The sequence below is a fragment of the Antechinus flavipes genome, chromosome 4 (genome assembly GCF_016432865.1).
Source record: "Antechinus flavipes isolate AdamAnt ecotype Samford, QLD, Australia chromosome 4, AdamAnt_v2, whole genome shotgun sequence".
Classification (NCBI taxonomy): Eukaryota; Metazoa; Chordata; class Mammalia; order Dasyuromorphia; family Dasyuridae; genus Antechinus; species Antechinus flavipes.
In genome coordinates, this window is record NC_067401.1 from 402361234 (window position 1) to 402387882 (window position 26649).

Here is a 26649-nt window from a genome sequence, read left to right on the forward strand (position 1 = left end):
TCTTCATCTGAAAATTGTCTGTTCATATCCTTTGACCATTTATCAACTGGAGAATGGCTTGACTTCTTATAAATTTGAGTCAATTCTCTATATATTTTAGAACCCTTGAATTTAAAAATGTTTTCCCAATTTATTTCTTCCCTTCCAATGTTGTCTGCATTCTTTTTGTATGTATAAATTTTTTTTCACTTAATATAATCAGAATTATTCATGTTATATACCATAATGTTCTTCTAATGTTCTAAATCTTCTTTGGTCACAAATTCCTTCCTACTCCACACATCTGAGAAGTAAACTATCCTATGTTCTTTTAATTTATTTATAATATCACTCTTTATGTCTAAAGAGTTTATGGGTTTATGAACCCATTTCAACCTTATCTTGATATATGGTTTTAGGTGTGGGTCAATGTCTAGTTTCTGCCTTACTAGTTTCCAATTTTCCCATCAGTTTTAGTCAAATAATGAGTTCTTATCCCAAAAGCTGGGGTCTTTGGGTTTGTCAAACACTAGTTTATTATAGCCATTAAGTATTTTGTCCTGTCAATTATTTTAAAGGATTTATTCTTTTTAGTGATTTTTTTTTGTAAATCTTTTTTTTTTTTCCATTTGGCATATTCTGCTTTTGAAGGCATACTTCTCTTCATTAGATTTTTGTGCTTCTTTAACCATTTGGCCCATTATGTTTTTGAAGGTATTATTTTCATCAACCCTTTTTTGTGCCTCCATTATGAAGCTGTTGACTTTTTTTCCCCATGATTTTCTTGCATCATTCTTAATTCTCTTCCTAATTTTTCTTCTTTCTTTAATTTTTTAAAATTCTTTTTTGAGGTCTTCCAAAACTAATTCATATTTTCCTTCAAGTTTTCGAATGTAACAGTAAATTTCTATACTCAGAATATTTTTTTTCCTTTTTTGCTTAACATTTTATTCTATGCTAAGGACTCTGCTTCAGGTTTTTTATATAGCTGTTTCCAATGAGATTTCTGAGAACCATAAAATTTTCAGTTCTTCCATGGTGTTATGATTTAGGGAAGATATGTATTTCCTACTCTCCTGGCCTTTTCTCTGGTACCTGAGCAATCAGAATTCTTTTTTTTTTTTTCACCCCTTCAACTCTGGCCATGATTCCTATTCCCCTGCAGCTGCTTGTGACCACAAGCACTAGTTTGCTAATGCTCCTTCTTTCTCTGAGAGTCAGGCCCAGAACTGTAACCCAAATCCAAATATGGGCAATGTACTAGAGTCTAGTTCGAGCAAAGAGAATCCTGTAATCTCCTTCTAACCAGCTGTCTGACCTCCTTACAATCTGTGAGTTGTGATACCTGGAAACTACCACTGCTGCCACTAATTCCGTTGTTACAAAAGCTTCTGCTACAGAATTTGTTCTAAAGGCATTATTATAAGTTGTTTGGAGGGATTTGAGGGAAGGCTCAGATGAGTCCCTGCCTTTCTTTTCCCCATCTTGGCTTCAATGATCACTTCTATGGAGATAATTTCCAAGACAATATATTCATCCTATCTTCTTCTCTGACCTTAATTTCTATATCCAACTCTGTTAGAATGTTCACCTGTATAGATAGTTGTAAACTCAAGGTCATCATTATATCCTACCAAAAAAAAATTCTTCATTCCCTTTAAATTGCCATTCTCCTTCAATTTCCCTATCTTTGAATATAGAATCAGTATTCTTCACAAAACTAAAATTTTGTATTCATCCTTGACTCTTCCTTCTCTCTCATCCTATATATCTCATAATCAATTGTCAAATCTTATTGTTCCTAATTTACTTACTAACTATGTGACCTGAAAAAGTTATTTTGTAATGCTGGAGAAACTGAGGCAAGATAGAGAGTTTTTAATATTTTATTTGAGGTGGAGAGATAGTGAGGAGCCAAAACAGGATCCATATTGACTCTGGCAGACTGAATGGGACTCGAGTCTCAAAGAATTATGCCATAAGTGAAGAATTCCAGGGATTTTTTTATAGGGTTCCAGTAATCAGGAGACAAAAGGCAGTGGGGGGAAGTGTAGAAGGGGAGGGATTGTAGAGCACTGCTGAGTAGACCATAAATTTGGTTCTGACAGGTTTGGGGGTAAGGACCATAAATTCTGTTAAGTTGGGAGTGAAGAAGGTAGTCAAGTTAGAGACAAGAAATCTGGAACAAGAGAGATAGAGGGTATCAGCTAAGCATCTGGGATGAGCCATCTGCTCTTATGGAATGCTAATGATCAGGGCTCCCAGCCCTTATTTATATTAGTCCTAATGGTCAGAAAAAATGGGGAGGGACATAGCATACTAACTTAGGGAAATTGAGATATTATACAATTCAGGGAAACTAATGCAGGGAAACTGAGGTACGGAAACTGAGGTATTACAAATCAAGGAAACGGAGGCAAAACAATTCAAGGAAACTAAGGTAGAACAATTTGAGGAAACTGTGGCATAACAATTTAACCCCTTTTGCCTTAGAACCAACTAGGTGGTTCAATGACAGAGCTGTCCTGAAATTAGGAAGACCAGCCATATACACTTGCTAGCCATATGAGTCTGTACAACTCATTTAAACTCTATTTGTCTTAATGCCTTGGAACAGAAAATGACAAATTTCTCCAATATCTTTGCTAAGAAAATCCTAGGGACATTATTTGAATTATATGGTCCATGGGGTCATGGAGAATCAGGAATGGCTGAACAACAAATGATTGTTCACTATATAAGCTCTTTATAAAACCTAAAGTACTATCTATATACATTAGAGTTTTTTTTTCATTTTTTATTATTATCATTATTATTGGTAGTAAGGTAGTGTGATGGATAGTATGTAAGACTTAGAATCAAGAAATCCTAGGAAAAAATCCTGCCTCAAACTTTTACTGGCTTTATAACCCTGGACAAGTACATTCAATTTCTCTGAACCCTTAATTCTTTATGAGTAAAATGGGGTAACAATACTATCTATCTCACTGGGGTTTGTGAGAATTGATTTTTAAAAAAATATATATATAAAGTATTTTGCAAACTTTAAAGCACTATTTAAATGATTTTATTATTATTAACTCTGCTAGTTCTTCTCAGTTTAAGTCCTTATCATCTCTCACCTACACTATTGTAAGAGCTGACTGTTTTAGGAAACTGAAACCCATAGTTTTTTCTTCTCCAATTTATCCTTGATTTGACCACTAAAATCATATTGGTAAGGTGTAGACCTAATCTTGCCACCCCTCATTTCAAAATCTTTTAATAATAATATTTCCTAATTATTTCTAGAATAAAACACAAAGTAACTGGTCTGGTATTTAAGAACTTGATTCCTTTTCAATACTCAGTGAATAATATTAGATTTAGACTGGGAGGACATAGATTTAAATCACAACTCTCCCCTTAGGTGTCATTTTAGCAAATCATTTGTTTCTTCCTGCCCTCAGTTTCCTTATCTATGGAATGATATGGTAAAACTAGATTACCTGGAAAGTCCCATCCCAACAGTGAAATGGATAATCAGGTGAGTCTATTATATGGAAGCATATATAAAGTAAATAAGCAAACAAACAAACAAACAAAAAAAAAACCCTTTTCCTTTAACTGAAAACATTAAGAAAAAAGTTCTCTAAACTAAAACCTTTCCATTAAGAAAGTGGGTAGAAGAAAAACTAAAGTCTTTCACTGAGAAATAGATCAATATTAATGACGGAAATTAAGTCTTGTTAGGTAACAGCACTGTCTCTCCTCCCCCCACCCTCAACCTGAAGTGATTAACACCAGAAGCCAACTAAGGGCAGTTTTCTCTTTTGCATTCAGGATTTAAATATTGATCAGAGGGAAGAAACTCTTTTCTATACATATAAGGGCAGTTCATTAAGGAACTTAATAAGAATGATGATTTTGGAATATTTAACATTTTTTTGTTCAAGATAGAACTAAAAAAAAAACATGTTAAAATACAGTTGTATAGATAAACTTTACCTCAGATAATCTAGGAGTATAGATATATTGGAGGGAATGATAAAACTATCTCTCCCATTCTCTCTCTCTCTTTAGATATTTGATTAATATTGAATTAACTAAATTGTTTCTGTCAGACTTGTGCCTAAAATTCAAAGTGCAGTATTAATATTTTTCTTCAACAGTCAGACCCAAAATGAATGAAGTTTATCAAGCTGAAATAAAGAGGATGATTAAAACAGCAACAACATGGGCTTTTAAATGAACCACAGGAATTGCAACTCAGGACACCTCATAGCACCAGAGTGCTAGAGTGCCCAGGAGGCACGAAAGGGACAGGATTTAAAGACACTTTGATGGGAGGGAATCTGATGGAAAAGTATAGCTTCTTGAAGCTGTTAGATAATTTATTTTATAAAATAGCTGAAAATCCAAAGAGAAGGCTAGGAAGGATTGAGGAATTGATGATTTCTGGTCAAAACATAGAACTAAAAGGGCACCAACAGGGAGTTTCTAGAGAAGCCACAAGACCATCTCTAACTGGTTCAAACATGCTGTTTTCATGAGGTCAGGATCAGTTAGCCACTCTGATGTATTCAACAAAAATGTTCCTCAATTTCATACATCTCTTTATCAGTCAGTCCTTCAGATATTCATAAATGCTGCCCTATTTCTTGGGATGTACTTTCTTCTTGTCTACCTATAATACTGGAATATTTTTCTTAATTTAAATTTAAATTAATTAAATTTAAAGCTGTGGTCAAGTGTTAACTTTTCCATTAAGCCCTCTCTGATTCTCTCCAGATAAAGATATTCTTTGCCTTTAAATGATTTTTGAATTCTTTGCCTCACTTTTTCACTTCCTCCTATTATATCTTTTATTATACATATTTACATATATTTCCACCAATTGATTGTGATACTTAAAGGCAGGGGCTATGTTATATGGGCTTTAAAAAATCTTTTTATTTCTAGTTCCTAATAAAAATATGTAGAAATGCCTAGGCATATTACCAAATTTTGTTTAAATTGTATTAGGAAGCTTTTTAATATGGTAGAGAGAACACCAGGCTTAGTAAAACTAAAAGTGAACCCTGATACTTCCATTTACTATCTATACAAACCTAAACAAGTCTCAACCTCAATTAGTCTCATTTTTTCAGCTATAAGGTGGCAATGATATTTTACTACCTTTCAGCATTTTGAGGATTGCAACTATAACCTATAAAAATATAAACTATAAAATGCTATTCAAAAAATAAAATATAATTATAAATCAGGGATAACCAGGTTTCTGTAAGACAACATAGTTATGGTTGACATTCAGTCACTGTCTTTCCTTCAGACCCCTTGTTCTGCCCTGAGACACTTAGAACCATCTGAAGTAATTGTTGATCTTTGTTGAAAAAGATAGAAGTCAACAATTCTAATCCTCCCAGAGAGATGGAGGATGGTCAGGTCTCATTTTCTACCCTGACACAGTCACCTGACATCGTCTAGATCTTAATAAATATACGGTCTCTGAAACTTCCAGATACATGCTATTATTTAGTCCACTAATGGACCCCTGGCTCTTGATATCAGCCACATTGCTAAATCTTAGGACTTCATGGCCTTTCTAAATACTCTACAGCTGAACTTTTCTATTTTTTTTCCTCAAGGTATGAGATCCTAAAAAAAAGGGAAGTGACTAGATTTTTCTACTATAAGTGGAATATATTTCAGTATATTCAAGAGGATTCTTAGCACATAATAAAAATATAATAAAATGGTCTTAATTTAAAAATTTTGGTGCTAATGATAAAATTTGACCAGAGTTTTGTCAGTAATCATTCTAATTTTAAAAGCATCTTATATGCCAAAAACCATCAACCAGATTCTCAAAATACATAATTGAATGAACATAGAATCATCCAAAGAATTCAATAGCCACAAATGATTTTTTCCTCTTTTCCTTCAAATGTTATTTTCCACTTATTTGTTTAGCCTTGCAGTTTTTTTTTTTTTTTTCCCTTTTGCCCAAGTAAAACAGCAGAGAGATTTTTTGGTAAAGAAAAGTTTTCAAGAATCCAGAGTTCATTTCATGGAGGTAACTGTTCACTTTGACCAATGTCAGCTTTCAAACCTTTTATTGTCTTCCTTCTTCCATATATTTCTTCCCTATGTTGTCAAGTTGAAAACACAGCTTGTCTTCCATCAAGAACAATGAAAATCCTGGTGTCTCTAGAAGATAAAACAGAAGGAAAATGTTATCTGTGAGCCAAAGAGATGTAAATTTCTTTTTTTTTTTTTTTGAGTCTGACAAAAATGTAAGGATAAACAAAAATTGAATATAAATATCAGTGGGAGGGTCTTCCATCAGAACCAATTAACAAAACCAGGAATAACTGGAAGAAGTAATAAAACAGTGAAAGTAAAGTGAATAGAACACCTTTTAAAAGAAAGAAAAGACCATTAAGGAAAGCAAAAAGTATATAGAATAATAATTAGACATAAGAGTTGAAATCTGAATAGGCTTGAGAAAGCATGAAAAAAAATTCAGGAGAGAAAAATACTGGTCATTATAATAGAGATCAGACAGAGTTTAAAAAAAGAAAAAGAAATTGAAGGTGTTAGGAATAAGCATTAAAAAAGAGAGAGAAAAGAATAACATTTCTTTGGCAGATACATTCAAGAAGAAAGAAAAAAGGTCAAAAAAAGAGAAGCTAAGTAAATGAAAAAAAAAAAGAACAAAAAATAGAAACTATTATCAGTTCTAATTAAATTTTAATCAATTATTAGGGTGTAGGAAAGACTGGCAGAAACCAGTAGAATATATTTGTTGATGTAAATTACCTCCCAGCTAACTAAAGTTTTGAGTCATTGAACATTTGGAAGAAGCTATTATAACTCAACATGATGTATCAAACAAATCTCCTAGTAGCAAATATATTGATATTGAAAAAGAAACTGAAAATATACCACATAATTGAATCATTTAAGAAAGCAAAGAATAAATCATTTTTAGGGTGGTCAAGTACCAGGAAGAGGTAAAATTTACTTAAACATAAAAGATATATCAGAAATGCAATTAACATCAGATATTTATGAGGTCACAATAAATGGAACTTGATTGTCATAAGAATACTAAGTTAAAAATAAACCCAGAAAAAAGTACATAACCCTTTCTTTTCCTATTCTTCTCTTCCTTGGAGCATGATGATTTGTTCGTACTTTTTAAATTTACATTTGATTTTTTGACATGAACCCCATAAACATTAATATAAACACTTAAAGAACAATGAACTAGACTTCTAAAATTTCATGTCATTTCTTCTGTATATTAAACATTTTCATTAATCTTTTCTACTTTTTTATATTCCAATCAGTATCCCTCAATTATTCCTTTTACCAAAGCACTTCTTCTTAACAAACAAATGAAGTTAATCAATATAAATGTGCATCTCTAGTCCTTCAACTTTACTAAGAGTAGTAAGAATGCATCATCTTTAATCTTTCAAAATCATGATTGATCATTGTGCTGAGCAGCTAACTTGAGTTTCAAAGTTGTTTTCCTTTAAATTACTTTAGTTGTTAGAGGATTCTGAGAGGATGATTGGAAATAAGATTTTGGGAATGAGATAAGAAATATTAGGCTCTCCAAAATTCTCCCACAAACAAAATAAAATATCACTTTAAAGTGAACTTTGAGCAGGAGGAAAAAAATAAAAATTGGGATAAAGCACTAATCTTCCTAGGACAACTTTAGAGGACTTTGGAAAAGACTTAAAACCAGAGGTTTGGTCAAAATGAAGTAGGTGCAAACATTTCCAGGCAGACTGAATCAACAAACAAACCCTGATGGTATCTGGGTCAGCAGCAGCCTCAGCTTCAGGAGCTTTCACCCACAGACAGTGTGAGCATTACACAGATGAGTAGGGGAACATTGAAAGATCCTCAGCTATGGTTATGGTTGTGAACAAAAAGGAGCAAGTATAAACCTGGTGAGAGAGGAAATAGAAAAGCAAGGGAACCTGCTGTCTATAAGCACCTGCAAGAGAAAGCTTGTGGTTTGGGTTTCAGGAAAGATGGGAGAGTTGAGATTTGCAGCTGTCAATGATTCAGGGAGAAAGTGCATTTGCATTGACAGCATGACTAGGGAACCCTAGTAGTGGCTCAGGGGTGGAGATGAGCATCCAAGGTGAACCCCCAGAAAACAATAGTTTGAACTTGAAACCTAAGGCATTATCCCTCATACTTCAGGACTAGAACGTGTCTAAAATAGCAAGTCACTAAAAAAAAAAAAAAAAAAGAATAAGTCAAAAAGAAAAAAAACAATTACAGATAGTTACTTTGGGAATAGAGATCTGGATCTCAGAAGTATATAGTAAAAATTTAAAAGCAACTCCTACTTCAAAAAAAAGTAAAATTCATAAGCCCAAAAAGAGTTCGTAAAGCAATTAAAAATTAAAAGAGAGTGGTTTAGGAATTTTTAAAAATAGTAGTCCAAGAAAATCAATAAAATTAAAATAAGAAAGTCAACCAATTGGAAAAAGAAATCCAGAAACATAAAGAAGAAAACTTTTTAAAAGCTAGAATTGGGCAAGGGGAAGCTAATGTTGTTTTAATACACCAATCATAATAATAATAAATCAAAAGAATGAAAAATTAGAAAAGAAGGTGAAACATCTCATTGGAAAAACAATTGCTTTAGAGAACAGATTGAGAAAAACAATCTAAGACTGTAGATATTATAATAACTCATTAAGAAAAATTGCCCTAAATTTCTACAAGAAGAGAGTAAAATAAAAATAGGAAAAAATACATTTATCACTCCTGGCAAGAAATCCTAAGATTAAAAACATCATAGTCAAGTTTCAAAGCTTCTAAGTTAAGAAGAAAATTACTACAAGAAATAACAAAAGAATAATTTAAATGTTATAGAGCCTATAGTCAAAATAATACAATATCTAGTAGCTTTCATATTGAAAGACACGAGGACTTGAAACATATTTTGAAGAGCAAAGGATCTGGATTTGCAATCAAGAAAATTTACTCAGCAAAGCAAACTATAATCTTGAATGGAAAAAGAAAACCTATATTCAATGAATTGAAGTAGTTTCAGCCATTTTTGACAAAACAAAGCAAAACATAAACACAAACCAGAATTCAGTGAAAAAATTTATATATAAGTTCCAGGAAAAAACATAAGGCAAACATTAAAGACAAATTGTAAGAGATACAATGTGGTCAAGCTGCTTACTTCTTAAGTAGGAAAATGCTATGTGTACTTCTAATAATGTTATTATTTAGATTGGTAGAAAGCATATATAGACAGAAGGCTTAGGTTTGAATTGAATATAATGGGGTGATTCAAAAAAAAATAAAATTTGATAAAGAGAGGTAAGATAGAGCAATTACTTCATACAAAGTGTGAATGAAAGAAGCAGTGGAGGTAGAGGAATGTTAATGATAAAACCTTATTCTCATCAAACCTGGGTTAAAGAAAGAATAACATATAAATTTAAAAAGGCATAAAAGACTTCTATGAAAAATATAGGAGGGGGAAAGGACAGAATAAGGGAGGGTATTTTAGAAGGATTGTAGATTTAGAAATGGGAGGGTGGCAGGGAGACAATAAGGGGAAGATTTTTTAAGAGAAGTGATACATTAAGGTGATAGGAGAGGATAAGGGAGTGATCCGTTAAAAGAGTGTAAGTTAGAGAGGTAAGTGGCAATAGGAGAAAAAAGAGTTTAAAAGGATAATAGAAGGGAGAGCAATACACAACTAGCAATTAAAACTTTGAAAGTTAACAGGATAACACACCCATAAAACAGAAACAGAGCAGAATGGCTTAAAAATCAAAATCTAACAATGTGTTGTTTATAAGAAACACATTTAAAATTGAGAAATATAAATAAAGTTAAAGAATTGGAACAGAATTTATCATGCTTCAATTATGGTTTTAAAAAAAGGCAAGCATAGCAACCATTATCTTAAAGTTAAAACTAAAATAGATTTAATTAAAAGAAGTTAATTAGGGATGCTCCATTATGATAAAAGGTACTATAGAAAATAAAGCTATATCGATACTAAACTTTTTATGGTAAGACATCCAAATTTTTAAAGGAAAAGTTAAAAAGGATTACAAGTTGAAATAGAAATAATTCTATAACAGTGGGGGACTTTAACCTTCCTCTCTCAGAATTAAATAAATCTTGCCAAAAAACAAAAAAAAAAGAAAAATTAAGGAAGTGAAAATATTCTTAGATAAGCTAGTTATGGTAGATATCTGGAGAGTACTGAATGGGAATAGAAAGGAATACAACTTTTTTTCAGCATTACATGGTATCTTTACAAAAATTGACCATACATTAAGGTATAAAAATTTTATAGGGAAATGCAGAGAAGCAGAAATATGAATGCATCCTTTTCAGGTAACAGGTAATAAAAGTTATATTCAATAAGACACCATGGAAACAGATTAAAAACTAATTGGAGACTAAACAACTTTATCTTAAAGAATGAGTTGGTTAAAGAAAAAAATCATAAAAAATAATCAAGAATTTCATTAAGGAGAATGACAATAATGAAACAATGTATGAAAATCAATGAAATTCAGCAAAAATTCAGTTATCAAAGGAAAATTCATGTCTTTAAATGCTTACAGCCCAATAAAATAAAAGGCAGAGTAATAAATTGGCTATAATTAAGTAAAAATAGAAAAAAAACAAATTTTAAAAATCCCCAATTAAACACCAAATTGAAAATCTGTTGTGAGCTTTTTCTTCTCAAAACGCAGCCAGGTGATAAAAGTTCAGATCTTTTATTATCTCCAATACAGCCCGGGTAGCTTAGAGGCCTATCTCTCTGCTTGGTTCCAAGAGCTCTCTCCAAATGTCTTTCTGTCCAGGGAGAGAATTCCAAGCTTTTATTGCAGCCTTAGAAATTTGCTCATAGACTGTTATGGGATAATAAATCTGTTCTGAACTCTCTGCATACTGACCTTCACCAGCTAGTTGGTCAAAAGTGATTTGTACAACAGCTCCTTTTTGCCTATTGCGTTGGGCTTGAATCCTACATAATTCATGAAACTCCGAAAGCCACAATAAATTTTGTCCCGGTTCTAGACAAGTTTTCGTCTTCACATAAGATGATGTAGCCCCATAAAGAGTGCAACCCTTTTTCAAATCTTTAATTTTTCCCAAATTAAAAGGAGTGTATTTTCTCTCTTTTTGACCTGAGGAGTTGAGCTCTTCAATCACAGGATATGCATTTATAAAATCAGATATATCTTCTCCTTCATTTTTTGCTTTAATTAATGCTTTTTCTAATCTTGTCAAATTCTGCTTTACAGGAGAAGCTGACTGTGTTTCTGTCTCTCTCCCTCCCCCTTGTTCCACCCATGAAGGGTTAATTGCGGGGGGAGGGTCATGAGATGTGGAATCACCTAATTCCTCCTGCTGTGAAGTATCATACTCAGAATTGTAATTAACTCCATTCTCATCTGATTCGTCCTCCTTTTCACCTAGTAAAGTTGGCAATTCTTCCTGTACTTTCCTTTTCATCATTCTATCACTTAAATAACTTCTTATAGCCAATTGTATTACATTATATGTATTAATTATTGAGTTAGGCCCATTTTTATCATAGAATTGACAAAGATCCTCTCCAACCAATTTCCATTCATTTAGATCTAATTCCTTATCAAGAGAGAAACAAGGACATATGTCCTTTACAGTTTGTAAAAGTTCAGTGATTTGCTGTAAACTTATAATTAAACCTTGGCTTTCCATAATTTTGACAATGCTCTCTAAACATTTTCCTTGAACAGAAACAGGCTGTTTTCTAAATATCTGTCCCACCTTAGCTGAAATTCTACTTTAACTCTTTTAACAAAATTTCTTTGTTGTACTCACTCTAATTTCTGGGTTGAAGAGTCTTTTCCACTGGATCAGGATCAGAGGCTTTTCCACTTGCATCAGGATCGTAGCTTTTCCACTGAAATCCACTGAAGGGTCTGTTAGCCCCACATTGAGGGCGCCAAAATGTGGTGATCTAGTTCAGATGGATCTGAATCGGTCCCTGTTCGGGCGCCAAAATGTTGGTGATCTTTTTCTTCTCAAAAAGCAGCCAGGTGATAAAAGTTCAGGCCTATCTCTCTGCTTGGTTCCAAGAGCTCTCTCCAAATGTCTTTAAATCCAAAGGTCTGGTCCTTCAGCCTCTGCCTCTGCTTTCTTCAGCCTCCAGCCAGCTCCAGTCTTCATGTCATTCCGGTGAAATCTCGACTTGTAGCGTCTTCCTCTCCCCCGAACTCTCCGACTGGCCCATTGGCCTATTTATGCTCCTTCCAGAGAGAGGGATTATGGGTAGTTCTACTTAGTACCTTGTTTCAGGTTCTGCCCAAAACATCTTCTTGTAAGATTAGATCAACTCTAATTAGTTAGCAGTTAGTAAGGATTCCAACAAAAATCTTAAAACAAATTAAAGGTGAGATCAAAATTGAGTATAAGAAAATGATTGAATTAATGAATAAAACTTGGAGCTGGTTTTGCATATAAAAAATAAACCCAATGGTTTAATTTAATTTAACTTTAATATGATTAAAATTAAGAGAGAAAACCAAACCACTAATATTAAAAATGAAAAAGGTGAATATACTAATAATGAAAATGAAATCAGGGCAATTATAAGGACTTATTTTGCCTTAAAACAAATATATATATATATATATATATCAATAAATTTAACAATTTCAGTGAAATGAAAGAATATTATTTTTTAAAATATCAACTTCTAAAATTAAGAAAAGAGAAAATTAAATATTTAAATAAATCTATTTTATAAAAAGTAATTGAGCAGGCCATAAACAAGCATTGTGATAAAAAAGCATCTGTTCTAGATGGATTTACAAGTAAATTCTACTAAACATTTAAAGATCAATTAATTCTAATATTAAGTAAATTATTTGTAATAATATACAAAGAAGGAATCTTACCAAATTCTTTTTATGAAACAAATATGGTATTTCTACATAAATCAGGAGGAAGAATATAACTTTTATTACCTGTTACCAGAAAAGGATGCATTCATATTTCTGCTTCTCTGCACTTCCCTATAAAATTTTTACACCTTAATGTATGGTCAATTTTTGTAAAGATACCATGTAATGCTGAAAAAAAGTTGTATTCCTTTCTATTCCCATTCAGTACTCTCCAGATATCTACCATAACTAGCTTATCTAAGAATATTTTCACTTCTTTAATTTTGCTTATTGTTTTTATGCTATATCCTCTTTATATCTATCATGATATATTCCATTGATCTCTGTATGATACTGATGTTTTTGTTTTCCCAAACATTGTGAGTTATTGTCATAGTAACACCAGTATAAATTTAGTATAAAAAAGACTAACAAATAAATGAAAAAGCATTCACTGAGGGCTTACTATGTACAAGTACTTTGCTATTATTAAGAATATAAAAAGAAAAAAAGACAATTTCAATTCTCAAGGAATAGAAGAATACAACATATAAAAAGGTTCATCTGCCAGACAGATGAAAAATCTAAAATTCTTAAAATTGTTGCTTTGGGGAAGACGGCAAAATCTAGAATTCCTATAGATTATGAAATTATATGACAGTGCTGTTGGACTGAAACATGGTATAGTAGGGTATGTAGGATTTTAGGAGGCAGTAGAAGAAAAGAAAGGAAGCGCTAATGGTCATCCGTCTCATCAGAGTGGATGAAATTGTTGACTTCCATCCAATCCAAATCCTATGAGCAGTTAAGCAGCCAAAGCAAGGGGAAAATGTTATTCCCTGAAGGGAAAGCTCCTTCTGATACTTCCTGGATGGTATTTAATGACTGACTTTTGCTTTCATGAGAAGCTTGGGACTGGTAAAAGAGTTATACAATTTCCTAAATTAAACCCAGTTATATCTTTTCTTCTTGATGGAGTCTAAATCCAATTCAGTAAATGAAGAAATCTGGTTGATAAATAATTTTTCATCTACTTGGACTTTCCTAAGTGGATACATAAGTCAATCTTCTTTGATTAATTGCAGAAATCTCCCAGGATGTTCAGCTATATATCAGGATAAGGTACAATCTATGCAATATCATTGACAATCAAAGTCAAGTGAATGATCTCCCTATTCAATAAGAATCCCTCTTTGATCTAGTTTCTATATTGGATCTTCTACATCACAGGGATAAGTAAACTTGTCAAGCATATACCTCCCTATTTTGTCCTTTTCCTGGGGTTTTTATCATAATGTCATTTAGGAGATGGACCCAAGGTAGTAACGTAAATGCAGGTATTCACCTGAGTTCTCCCAAATTTCCTTCTAAACAAATTTAAAATAATGCCTCAAAATGAATTCTGGAGTGGCAGGACCAAGAAAAGAATTTTTTCAGCCCAAGACAACATAGAACGTCAGTGGGCCAAGTTTGTTTAGCCAGTATAGAAATGAAATATTATCTAGGTAAAGCCAATACAAAGTTAGAGGCAACTGAATTAAGGTCAGTGACTTTTAGAACTCTCCGTCCACAGACAGGAAAGGGATTGGACAATTGGTCAAAAGGAGATTACAGAAGACCCTTTGCTAGCACTGGGGAGCAGAACCCTTGCATTGCTCATATATGATTCTGGGTCACAGTCCCAGCCTGATAAAGAGCACCAGCACTTCAGAACTCACAGCTATAGAGAAATGGGGATCCTAGTCACAGTTCCAGAGTGGAAGACCATACCTTTCTTGAGATCACACCGCCTCGAAAAAACTGAAAATATATAGATCCTCAGAACTAGCTTTGAAAGGATTAAAAACCTGAAGCTTGGGACACTTATGCCTCCATCCCCAAGAGCAGATCCCAACTTTACCATCAAGTTTAAAAGTCAAGAAATAAGCTGAAAAAATGAACAAACAATAGAATGTCATGTAATCAAATCATATTATTCCACCTTCTAAAAAATCTTGAATCAGTGTATGACAAGAAACATTTTGTTGGACAAAAGTGTGTAAAGGAAAAAAAAAGTTTTTATCAAATAAATGATTTTCATAATCAACAAAAAATAGACTAATAGAATTTCATATTTTCTGTGTCATTCAGTTAATTTTGAAATTGTAAAAATGCAATTCATTAATAAACAACAATTATAATAGTCTATTTGTTCCCTATAAATAGTCTTCATTGAAGGTCTCTTTACTTATATAGAAATAACTTTTATAAAAACATTATATACACAAAAGTATAAAAATACATATTTGTAGCTATTAATATTCTTTGTCATCTTTTTTTGTGTTTTAAAAAGGTGTGAGACTTTCCCCCCATTTTTATTGTTTTCCCTTCCTCCAAATAAAATAGATCAACTCCATCACCATTGTATGGCTTCTTGAATGCATCTCCTCTGTATGTATTTGATGCAATTAATGTGCTTTTCCTCTCTTGGTTTTCTTTTAAGTCCTACTTCTATCTCCTTTATACCCCATATCCAAGTCTGAAATGTTTTTTAGTCTTTATTCAAGAAAAGTTTACTATAATGATTTTAGCAAAATATTTTCTATTTTTTCCCATAAGTTATCTTCCTTGAGACCGTTAGGTGGTACAGTGGATAGAGCACTGGATTTTGAACCAGGAAGGCTGGAGTTCCAATTCAGACTCAGCCACTAACTAGCTTATGATTCCAGCAAGTCATTTTCCTTATCTATAAAACATAGTAAAACATAGCACCCACAAATCAGAATTACTATAAGGATAAAATGAGATATGTCTAAGTTCTTTGAAAACCTTAAAGTAGTATATAAATGATAATCATCATCATCAATCATTATCATCATCATCTTTATCATTATCTTTATAATCATTTTCAATTACTTTATACTTATTTTTAGCAAATACTTTTCATTATTTTTGTAATATATTGTTATCTAATATGCCATGAATTGTGTTTAATTTTTGTCTATATGTGGGCAATAAAACCCATTCTTTGATTTTTTTTTTCTTGGCTTCTCTAAGGAATAGCTTTGAAACATCCTCTTCTTTAGCTACAATTGCCTTCTTTCTTCTAGTCTCATTTTTTTAGCAAGAACATCTTATTTATATGATTTGGCTCCTCCAAATATATGTCCATTTACTGGTCATTGGAAAAAAATCTCATATATAAAATATTGGTAGTCATTAAAGTTTATGGATGATCTTAAGACCCCTTCCTTGCTCCTATGTCACCTTCACTGAAGAAAAGGAATTAAGTCATAGAGAACTGAAGGGCATTTATAACCCTGGTTTCTTTGTTTCATGTAGTGTCCCCGCTCAAATGCATTGCCTATTAATCTCCCTGATGGTAATGTGCCTCTACATATTTAGTTAGGTTGGTCCTCAGAAAACACGCTTGGTGTGTTGCCAAGGCCACATTTAAAGCCTTTCCATCATGGTAGAGCTTATCAGTATTTAAACTGTACTGACTTAACCTCAAAGTCACCTCCATACAACAATGAGGCATTGAAGCAAGACAGTGGATATTTTATTAGGGTCAAATTAAAGTAAAATTAAATAGAAAAAAAAAATGAATCAGTATAAGATACAACTAGCTTAGGTCTTTTTTTCTTGATCTATGACATACTATAACATAGGTGAAGTCAGCCTGGAGAGCACTCCCAGGATTGAGATCTTAACTGAATATCCCTTGAGCATGAGCATTAAGCCTAGTTTATATTCAAGAGAACAAAAGGAGGTAGAACTTTTCACAAATGTACCAATCATGGTTAACAAGAGCCTACGTGCCTTTGAGTGTGGCAATCATGAGTAAACTAGATAAGAATGCTCTCCAGAAGTGGTCATTATTTCATTAGTACTCTGTGGCTTAAAAAATGGATTTATCAGTCCTTCCAGCTCCATCCTTCTAGCTTTGCAGGAAAGGGCCAGATCTTATTAGACTGACATGACTTCATTCCATTTCTATGAAGGACCATAAAATAGAAGATGCTGGACTTAGAGAACAATTTGGATTGAATCTTGTTTCTGGAATAAAGACCTATTACCCTGAGCAAGTCATTTAACTTTTCAGAACCTTAGTTTTGTCATCTGTAAAATGAGTTCAATGACATCTACAATATCTATTTTCAGTTGTTGTACAGCTCAAATGAGTTATATATAAAATATTTGCTTTTCTTTTGTGTCTTCAGGACATATTCTTTCTTGTTCATTAAACAAGAATAATTTATGTGAAGGTAACATCCCTTTTTAAAGATCATAAAGTATATAGAATAATTAAAGAAAATTAAATTGCATTTGTGTTGACAGTTCAGTTCTCAAACAAATGGTTTGCTTAACTGATTGATTGTAACCTCATTAGGAAGTTGCTATTATTTAAAACATTATTTGTTGAGGTCAATAAAGTAATACATTGTTTTTGTGAGTTTTTAAATTATTATAAATTTAATGCTATTGATATGAGTAATTAGACTTGTCTTACAACTATTTACATTTAGATAAATTAATTTTGATGCATAAAAGCTCATAAATATTGTCACCTCTTACATTAGTATCTTCTTGTTAAAAACTGTAATTTTACTGTCATTATGAAAGTTGTACTTTCATTGTCATTGTACAAACTCCCACTACTGACTAAATCTACAATTAATTTTTTAACTTTTTTTTCTTAGATTAATGACTAAAACCCTATTATATTATTCATGTCTATGCCCAAAGGGCTATCAAACTATATATACCTTTTGATAAGGCAGTGTTTCTACTGAGCTTATATCCTAAATAAATCATTAAGAAGGGAAAGGGACTCACATGTGCAAAAATGTTTATGGCAGCCCTTTTTGTAATGGCAAGAATCTAAAAACTGAGTGGATGCCCATCAGTTGGAGACTGACTGAACAAGTTACTGGATATGAATGTTATGGAATATTATTGTTCTGTAAGGAATGACAAACAGGATGATTTCAGAGAGGAGACTTAACATGAACTGATAGTGAAATGAGAAGAACCAGGAGATCATTATGCAGGACAACAGCAAGATTATTCAATGATCAATTCTGATGGACATGGCTTTTTCCACCAATGAGGTGAGTCAGACCAGTTCCAATGATCTTGTTATAGAGAGAACCATCTACACCCAGAAAGAGGACTGGGGGAACTAAGTGTGGATCACAACACAGTACTTTCACTTTTTTGTAGTTGTTTGATTGCATTTTGTTTTCTTCCTCATTTTTTTCCTTTTTGAATTGATTTTTCTTGTGCAGCAAGATAATTATGGAAATAATGTATTGAAGAATTGCACATGTTTAACATATATTGAATCACTTGTCATCTAAGGAGAGGGGGAGAGGGAAAGAGAGGGAAAAATTAGAACACAAGGTTTTGTAAGGGTGAATGTTGATTTCCATATATATATTTAATATTTCCATGTATATATTTTGATAATAAAAAGCTTTAATTAAAAAAATAATATTCACGTATGGGCCAATGGCATGTATTTATTGAATCAGAATTTGAATCCAGATCTTTTTAATTTCAAAGTATGAATCCACTTTCACATTTTAATTTCGCCATTAATTTACTATTTAGTTAATCATTTCCTTACTGTTATCCATCTAAATTGCTTATTTTTTCTATTACAAATACTATTGCAATGAAAATTTTGATCATATAACTTTGAAGGGGAAAAGACATCACAGAAAAATTTAAAAAGCATCAGAGTTGGCCATGCCCTTGAACTCTTCTGGTCTCTACTGATCAAGTGCATTATTCCCAGAAACAAAACCCAAGTATGGTCTTCTCTAAGAGTGGAGCTGGCCTATGGCAAAGTGATAGAAACCTGAAGGAAAACTCAGTTATAAAGAAAATTCCTTATCTGGACTTCCCAAGAGGAAATGTTTCCCTTCAGGAGCCAATACCCAAGGAAGACATTAGTATGAAGGCAAGTACATTAGAGAGCTGGGAAAATGGGGAGAAATACTATAGCTACTTGTGCCTTGAAAACACAAAAACTAGCCTCCTCACCGCTGTTAAATCTAGTCAGATTCCTGAGACAAAAATGATCTAAAACCTGCAGCTTTTTAAAAAGAAGATTGTTTAGGAAGATTGAGATGGAGAATTAGATATTTCCTTCTCCTTCCATCTCCATTAGGTCCTGAATCACTTAAAGTGAAGTTTGATTGGAAGAATAAATTTATATTGATTAACTTACTATTCACTTGTAGAAGCTCTCAGTTCAATATACTGCTTTCCATATATTTCAAACTAGCCTCTGTGCTGCCTTAGCAACATATTCTTTAGAATAAGATGAACTTGCAGTTAGATACCTTTCTAATTCATATTTTCATTTCCTTTGCTTCCATGCTTACCTGAGTGTTCTCACCTCTTCCAGTCTTGTTTTTAAATATAGCTTGAGTTCCACTGAGCACTTCCTACCTCATCTGATGTCTAAATTCCAGTTGAATGAGATCCTTTCTTACTTACCTCTGATGCAAAATAAACAGGGATGCATTGTAGATTTCTCCACTCATCTACTTGAAGGAAACTCAGAAACAAATCTTGAATCATACCCACTGGATGATGAACAATATTCCAGGCAACAAGTAGCTTCAGGTCCAGAGATTCACCACTACCTCCTACTCACGATCCAGGGAATTGGCTTCCACTATTTTGATTTTTCTTTGAAGAATCACCCAAACTTATTTTCTGGGGATAGCTACAGCTTTTTTCTGAGTAAGTTTAGTACCTTTGATTTTTTTTTTTTTTTAGAAGTCATGACTTGAGCTATCCTGGTCATCCAGTGCCACTGAAATACTCTTGTATGTGTTTGTTTTGTTTCTCTATACAGTGTATATTCTCCATCCATTCCACTGATAGATATGTTTGCCTTTCTTTCTTTTACAAAAACAAGTATCAAAGCAAAGAATTGGAAAATGAGTAGATACCAATCAAATGGGGAATGGCTGAACAAATTGTGGTACATGAAGGTAATGGAATATTATTGTTCTATATAAAAATAAATGAACAAGCTGATTTTAGAAAGACCTGGAAAGATTTACAAGAGCTGATGCAGAGTGAAACAAGCAGAACCAGGAATATATTGTATACAATAACAGCAAGAATATGCGATGATCAACTATGAAAGGCTTGGTTCTTCTCCGTGGTTCAGTAATCTGAAGCATTTCCAATAGACTTTGCACAGAAAATACCATCTACCTCCAGAAAAAAGAAGTAAGGAACATGCTGTGTTCATTTCTTTTTTGTGTGTTTTTATCTCTTCCATGTTTTTTCCCTTTTGCTCTGATTTTTCTCTCACAACATGATTCATAAAGCAAAGAGTGAGAAAAAAATAAACAAGTATCAAATCACTTTAGTGATTAGAATTTTGTAGTTTGAGATCTAGTACTGATAGATCCTTTTTCTTCCCAACTTTTTTTCATTATTACCCCAAAATAATGACTGAGCATTTCTTTTGACCCACAAAATTATCCCTAGCATTCCAAGGGCACATGGAGTCAGTTAGCTCTGTCTCATCAGTAGGAACATGTATCATCAGAAGGAAAGAAAGTTCATTTGAGAATTTCTAGCAACTATTATTTACTCTCCAGAGATTTTTCCTTTAAAATAAAAATTATTATCTTTATATTGCTATTATTTTACATCAAATCATTTCCTTGTGTGCCCTTGCATTTTATTAAATATTGGCTATTGTGTTTTTTATTTCTGGATATTGCTTTTCTATTTCAGTGACCTAGATTTCTATTTCTTTAACTATATGCAAATTGTTTTGATGACTATTATTTTGTGATTTATCTTGAGAATTACTAATCCTAGAATACCTTGAAATTATTTCTCTTAAAATTTTTGGCCTTTTGTTTCTATAAATAAAATTTATTATTCTTCAGAATGCTATAAATTAACCTTTTTAGAGTTTGATGAGTTTAGCTCTAAATCTGGAAATTCACTTAGGTGATATAATCATTTTTGTTATTTGTGACAGCATAGCTATGAGCAATGAATAATAAACAACTATAAATTCATTCCAAAACACACCATTTACACTTTGGCCTTCCTTTTCCCTACACTGAAATGTGTTCTCTTACTCCTGGAATCTATGGCTGACTATATGAGGTTTTATTTTTATCCTTCCCTTTCCTTTGTAATGCTAGTGTTGTTTTTACTTCTTAGATTATAAGCTCTTTGAGGACAATATTTCTTGTATTTGGAAAGGAATAAATAAAGGAAGGAAGGAAGGAAAAAACAAATGAATACATTTATTAGTCAACTGGCATTTATGAGCATACTATGTGTCATATAAAGTGACAAAGAATGACAAAAAATAGTCTAATCTTGATGGTTCACATAATGAGGAGAAAGGCACTCAAACGATATATACAAAAGAGATATATACTGGAAAAATTAGCAATAATCAACAAAAGAAAGGGATTAGAATTAAGGAAGATCAGGGAGGAAATAAGAGGATGAGCATTTACATTTTGCTTTCTATGTTCAGGCACAGTATTAAATACTTTACAAAAATGTTTTTTTTTTTTTTTTTTTTTGGGGGGGGGGTGATTACAACAATTCTGTGAGGCAGCTGCTATCATTATTCCCATTTTTCCAGTTGAAGAAACTAAGACATATATAAGTGAAATGACTCACACAACAGTAAGTTCTGAGACTAGATTTTAATTTAGTTCTTTCTTCTCTCTCTGGGCACAATATTCAGCCCACTGTACCATCAGCTGCTTCTACCAGAAAAAGGTTTTCTGTGGAAGGTGGGATTTTAGCTGAGACTTGGAAATAAACCAGAGAAACGAGGAGACAGAAATGAGGAGGAAGAGTATTATAGTATTCTAGAAACAGAGTACAGAGACTGGAAATGAGATGCAGAATGTCTTATGAAAAACACAGCAGAGAAATCAATGTCACAAGGTTATAGAGGTGAAGAGTAGGGTAGAAGAAAATTTTTGAAATTTTAGACTGTTAGAGTTTAGATTAGAGTGGTTAGATTAAGAATGGCTTTGAACAGAAGATTTTTGTATTTGATCCTGAAGATAATAGAGAACCACTGAAGTGTATTGAGTAGGGAGCCTGACATGGTCAGACCTAAGCTTTGGGAAATTTACTTTAACACTGAGTGAAAGACAACCTGGAGAGGGGAGAGACATATCGGAGACTAGTGTCAGAGGAAAGAAAAGGGCATTTGTTAGAAGATGCAATAAATTAAAAATGAGCAGACTATGGAACAGATTAATTATTGGTCAGGAGGATGATAGAGAGTGAAGGATTAAGGATAACATCAAGTTACTAAGCTAGGGTAACTAAGAGGATGGTGATACTCTTAACAGTAACAGGGAAGACGTCATACTTACCAGATTAGCTAATATGATAGAAAGGGAAAATGGCAAAGACTGGAGGGATGTGGAAAAATTGCAATGCTAATGTACTGTTAATGGAGTTATAAACTGATCCAACCATTCTGGAGAACAATTTGGAACTGTGGTCAAAGAGCTAAAAATTATGCATACCCTTTGACACAATGATACCACTACTAGATCTGTATCCCACAGAGATCAAAGCAAAAGGAAAAGGATCTATTAGTACAAAAATATTTATAGCGGTGCTTTTTGTGGTGGTAAAAAAAATTGGAAATTGAAAAGATGCCCATTAATTAGGGAGTAGCTGACCAAGTTATGATTGTAATGAAATAATATTGTATTATAAGAAATGATGAACAAGATGCCTTCAGAAAAAACTGGGAAGTTTTATATGAAATTAAGTAAAATAAAATGAGCAGAGCCAGAAGAAAATTGTACAAAGTGAGAGCAATATTACAGCCATGATTAACTGTGAAAGACCGAGTCTATCAATTCCAGACAATGATCCTAGATAATTTCAAAAAACTGACTATGAAAAAATGTTATCCACTTCCAGAGAGAGAAGTGATAAACTGGATATAGACTGAAGAACATTTTTTAACTTTATTTTTTTGTTTGCATGTATATATGTGTGTGTGTTTTCTCTTGTAACAAAGCCAATATGGAAGTTTGTTTTCCATGATTTCATTTGGATAACTGATATCAAATTGCTTGCATTATCAAAGGATGAGGGGAAGCAAAAGAAATGAAGAGAACTTGAGACTCAAAATCTTTAAACATGTATTAATTTTAAAATATATATATAATTGGAAACGTAATTGGAAAATATGTAATAAATTAAAAATAAGAAAATTAGGAAGAGGCAGAATTTGAGAAATACAATGAGTTCAGTTTTGTTTATGAGTTCAAGATGCCTACAAGAACAGATGTCCAATAAGCCATTGGAGATATGAGACTTAAAATTACCAGACTGGCTAAGTATGGATAGTAGATTAGAGAATCATCTGATTAGAAATGATAAGTGAAACAAAAAAAAGCTGATGAAATCACCAGTGGAAATAGTATAAAAGGAAAAGAGTTTCCAGGACTGTCCCAGCTTCAGGTACACTAATGATTATCTGGAATGATCTGAATGGCTGTCTTCAGCTTCTTAAATGAAATATGAAGGAAAGTTCTCCCCTGAGAGCATAGAAACAAAAGGAGGTACAGAATGTTTGGTGAGAGATGAAAAGCTCTTGGAAATACTCCTTACATTAGTGAGATAATGAATCAAGAGTATATTTAAAAGTATTGCCTTGCTATAGCAAAGATCCAATTGTGATTATATAACATAAATTTATAGTGGATAAGGTCAGCAGCGATTTTTCTCAAAGCAAAATTGAATTAGTTCAGAAGAAATGCAAGATGCACAAAGTTAGAAAAGCCATCTCAAATGTTCATATGGACTATTTGTACTTGACAAGTGACAGAGCATTCCAAACTCAAATTGTTCTAATCAACCAGTCAGACACACTGTAACTCAACTCTAATGTAGTAATGCCATTTTGGTCCTCTTCAAGAACAAAGGACTACAACTAATCACCCAATGATTTTTCTCCTTCTTAGTCAGCATCCTGAGAGTAGAAATGAAGTGAACAGATGGTAAGAATAATCCAGGACTCAGATGTAGTGGGGCAAGTTTGGTGATAGGATAGAAAGCAAAGGAATTCAAGAGAAGAGTGTGGCTTAGAGTTGAACTAGTTTACTAAGGGATCAAGATGAAGAAGGCAAAGACTATAGGGAGAAGTATTGATGGCCTGGGAGGGGGGGTAGTTGAAACTAAGGAGTTAAGGTTTTTGAGGTCACAGTGAGAAGGGAGAATGAGAGTTTGAATTGGCAAGGCAAAGAGAAAAATGGAATGACAACAGATGGTGATCAGATAAGGGAATTTCAGAGTTCATAGACACAGAAATGGTGCATTTCTGGATTATGTGAAGATCATCCAGGTGCAATCATCTCTGTGTGTAACTAAGGTAAAATAGAACAGGTGATGAGAAATGAGCAAGGTGTAGACTGCAAGTAAGGATAACTAAGAGATGTATGAATATAGGAGCTGGAGAAGGAGGAATTGTGAACCATAACTGAACTTTATTGGAGAAAAATAGAGAAATGCCCTGGGAGATTGATAGATAACAAATTATGGTAGCTACTATTAATTTGATTGAAGTGATAGATATGGATTGAGTGAATATCAACATTATTGAATTATGGAGGTAGAGAGAAAATAGAAGTGATCATGGGGAACAAGGAGTATTCCAGTTACTTCACCTCAATCAGTAAGTTGGAAAAAAAAACAAGTGAAAGTGCAACCAGTTCTGTAATGGATGTCCAAGGAGGCTATGTCAAGGAGGAAGCCAGTACTCAAGGAGACTCAGAAGATGAAAAAAGAGCAAAAGGAAAATATTTGTATGAAAGCAGGTTTTTTGCATTTGGAACAAGCATTTCAGAGAACACAGTGAAAGCAATAAGCAACTTTAAAATATGACCAGAGTGGAAGTATTGGGGAGGATAGGAGTAAGGGAGGTGGGGGGCAAATATATAGTTTCAATAATGACAGCGCTGGCTTCAGACCTACTGGGATGGGAAGGAAATGATAGGGTAGTAAGTAATGTGTTAATTTTTGAGAAATGAGTTCAGGTGGATTACTAATATCCCTAGATATTTAGTCTCATTATGAACTCTTCTTAGGGTAGCAGAGATATCAGGTAAGAGAATTAGTTGGGGCTAGGGGAACAGATGGAATAGTGTTTCCTATCCTGGAAGGCAAAATTAGAGAGGATTTAGGCAGAAATTATAGGAAGGGATGGAGTTTTTTTGGTAACTCAGCTGGCAGAAAAAAGATTTGGTCAGGAGAACAGCAAGCAATGGAATGTCATCTCTCTTAATCTCAGTAGCTAAAAAGAGTCCCCTATGTGCAGGAAAAGATTAGGTCAGAAGAGTAGCAGGCCATTTGAGAAGGTGTCTCTGATCTCCTGCAAGAAGGAAGAGGAGGAGTTAAGAGATCAGCATTTGATGGAATGGCATTCTCAATCTCCTGCTTACAGGAGGAAGTTAGGTCAGGAAAATGGCACAACATTAAGAATGGCTTCTACCTGATCCACTGCTGGCATAAAAAATTCCCTCCAGTAGGGAAGACCAGGAGTTAATGGAATAACCTACTTCTGGTTCCTGCTGACAGAAAGAGCTTAGTATTTATTATTATTGTTGCTATTACTACTGCTATAGTTATATTTACATTACTTAATATAAGTATAATAATAATAGAAAAACCTTATTCTATACAAAGCACTATATTAAGCACTGGGGATACAAATACAAAAGCAAAATAATTTTTGCTCTCAAGTTGTTCACAATTTAATAAAAGAGACAATACCTATGGAAGGTTTCAGTTGCAAGAGAAATGAAAAAGTCATATGGTTCCTAGAGCACAATAGAAAACACGCTAATGTTTCTTTTGTAATATTATTTTCAGTGACAAAATAATGTTTCTAATGTCTAACTATTTAAGAGCATCAAGGATTTTGTCAGCAAATAATTTTCCTTTCTGAGTCTCCAGTAGCTTTGGCTATAGCACCTACGGGAGCAGTTGCCATGCTGTTTCTCCACATTCTGTTTCCCAGGATAATGGCAGAGGGCACTGGACTGGAAGCAAAATTAGTTCTGAGACTCTTGGGTACCCTGGGCTATCTCCATCAGGGTTCAAAGAGAGCCAGTGATAAACATGGGAGTGGTGATTTGACCTGCCCTGCATTTTCTGCCTTCTGTTTTCCTCAGGGTACCATGCTGTTCCAGCTAAGCTGGCTTGACCATTTTGTCTTTGGTAGTTAGTTAACTACCTAGGTAGAGATGGCTGGTACTTCTTCACAGGAGTTCTTGCTCCAAATGATGGCTGGAATGAGATGAGGCAAGAACGATGCTGTCACTTCAGCAGTCCTATGGCTATTATGCCTGTTAGCTGATAATGGATCACACACATCTCATGTGTCCTTCTTCTCCCTTATCCCATTCAAAAAAATTCTAGTCTCCCTGTTACTTCCAGGATTAAATGTAAAGTCCTCTGATGGACTTTTAAAGCCCTCCGTAATTTGCCTTTTATTTATCTTTCCAGTCTTCTTACACTTTTCTTTTTCCAATTTACCTTTGTGATCTACTGACATTGACCTCCTTCCTATTTGTCACAACACTATCTCTTTTGACTTCAACAAGCATTTTCACAGGCTGTCTTCCATGTCTGGAATTCTCTTTCCCCACTTTTGTCTCCTAGCATTTCTAGCTTCAGTGCTCCTTAATCCCTCTAAAATTATCTCCAATTTATC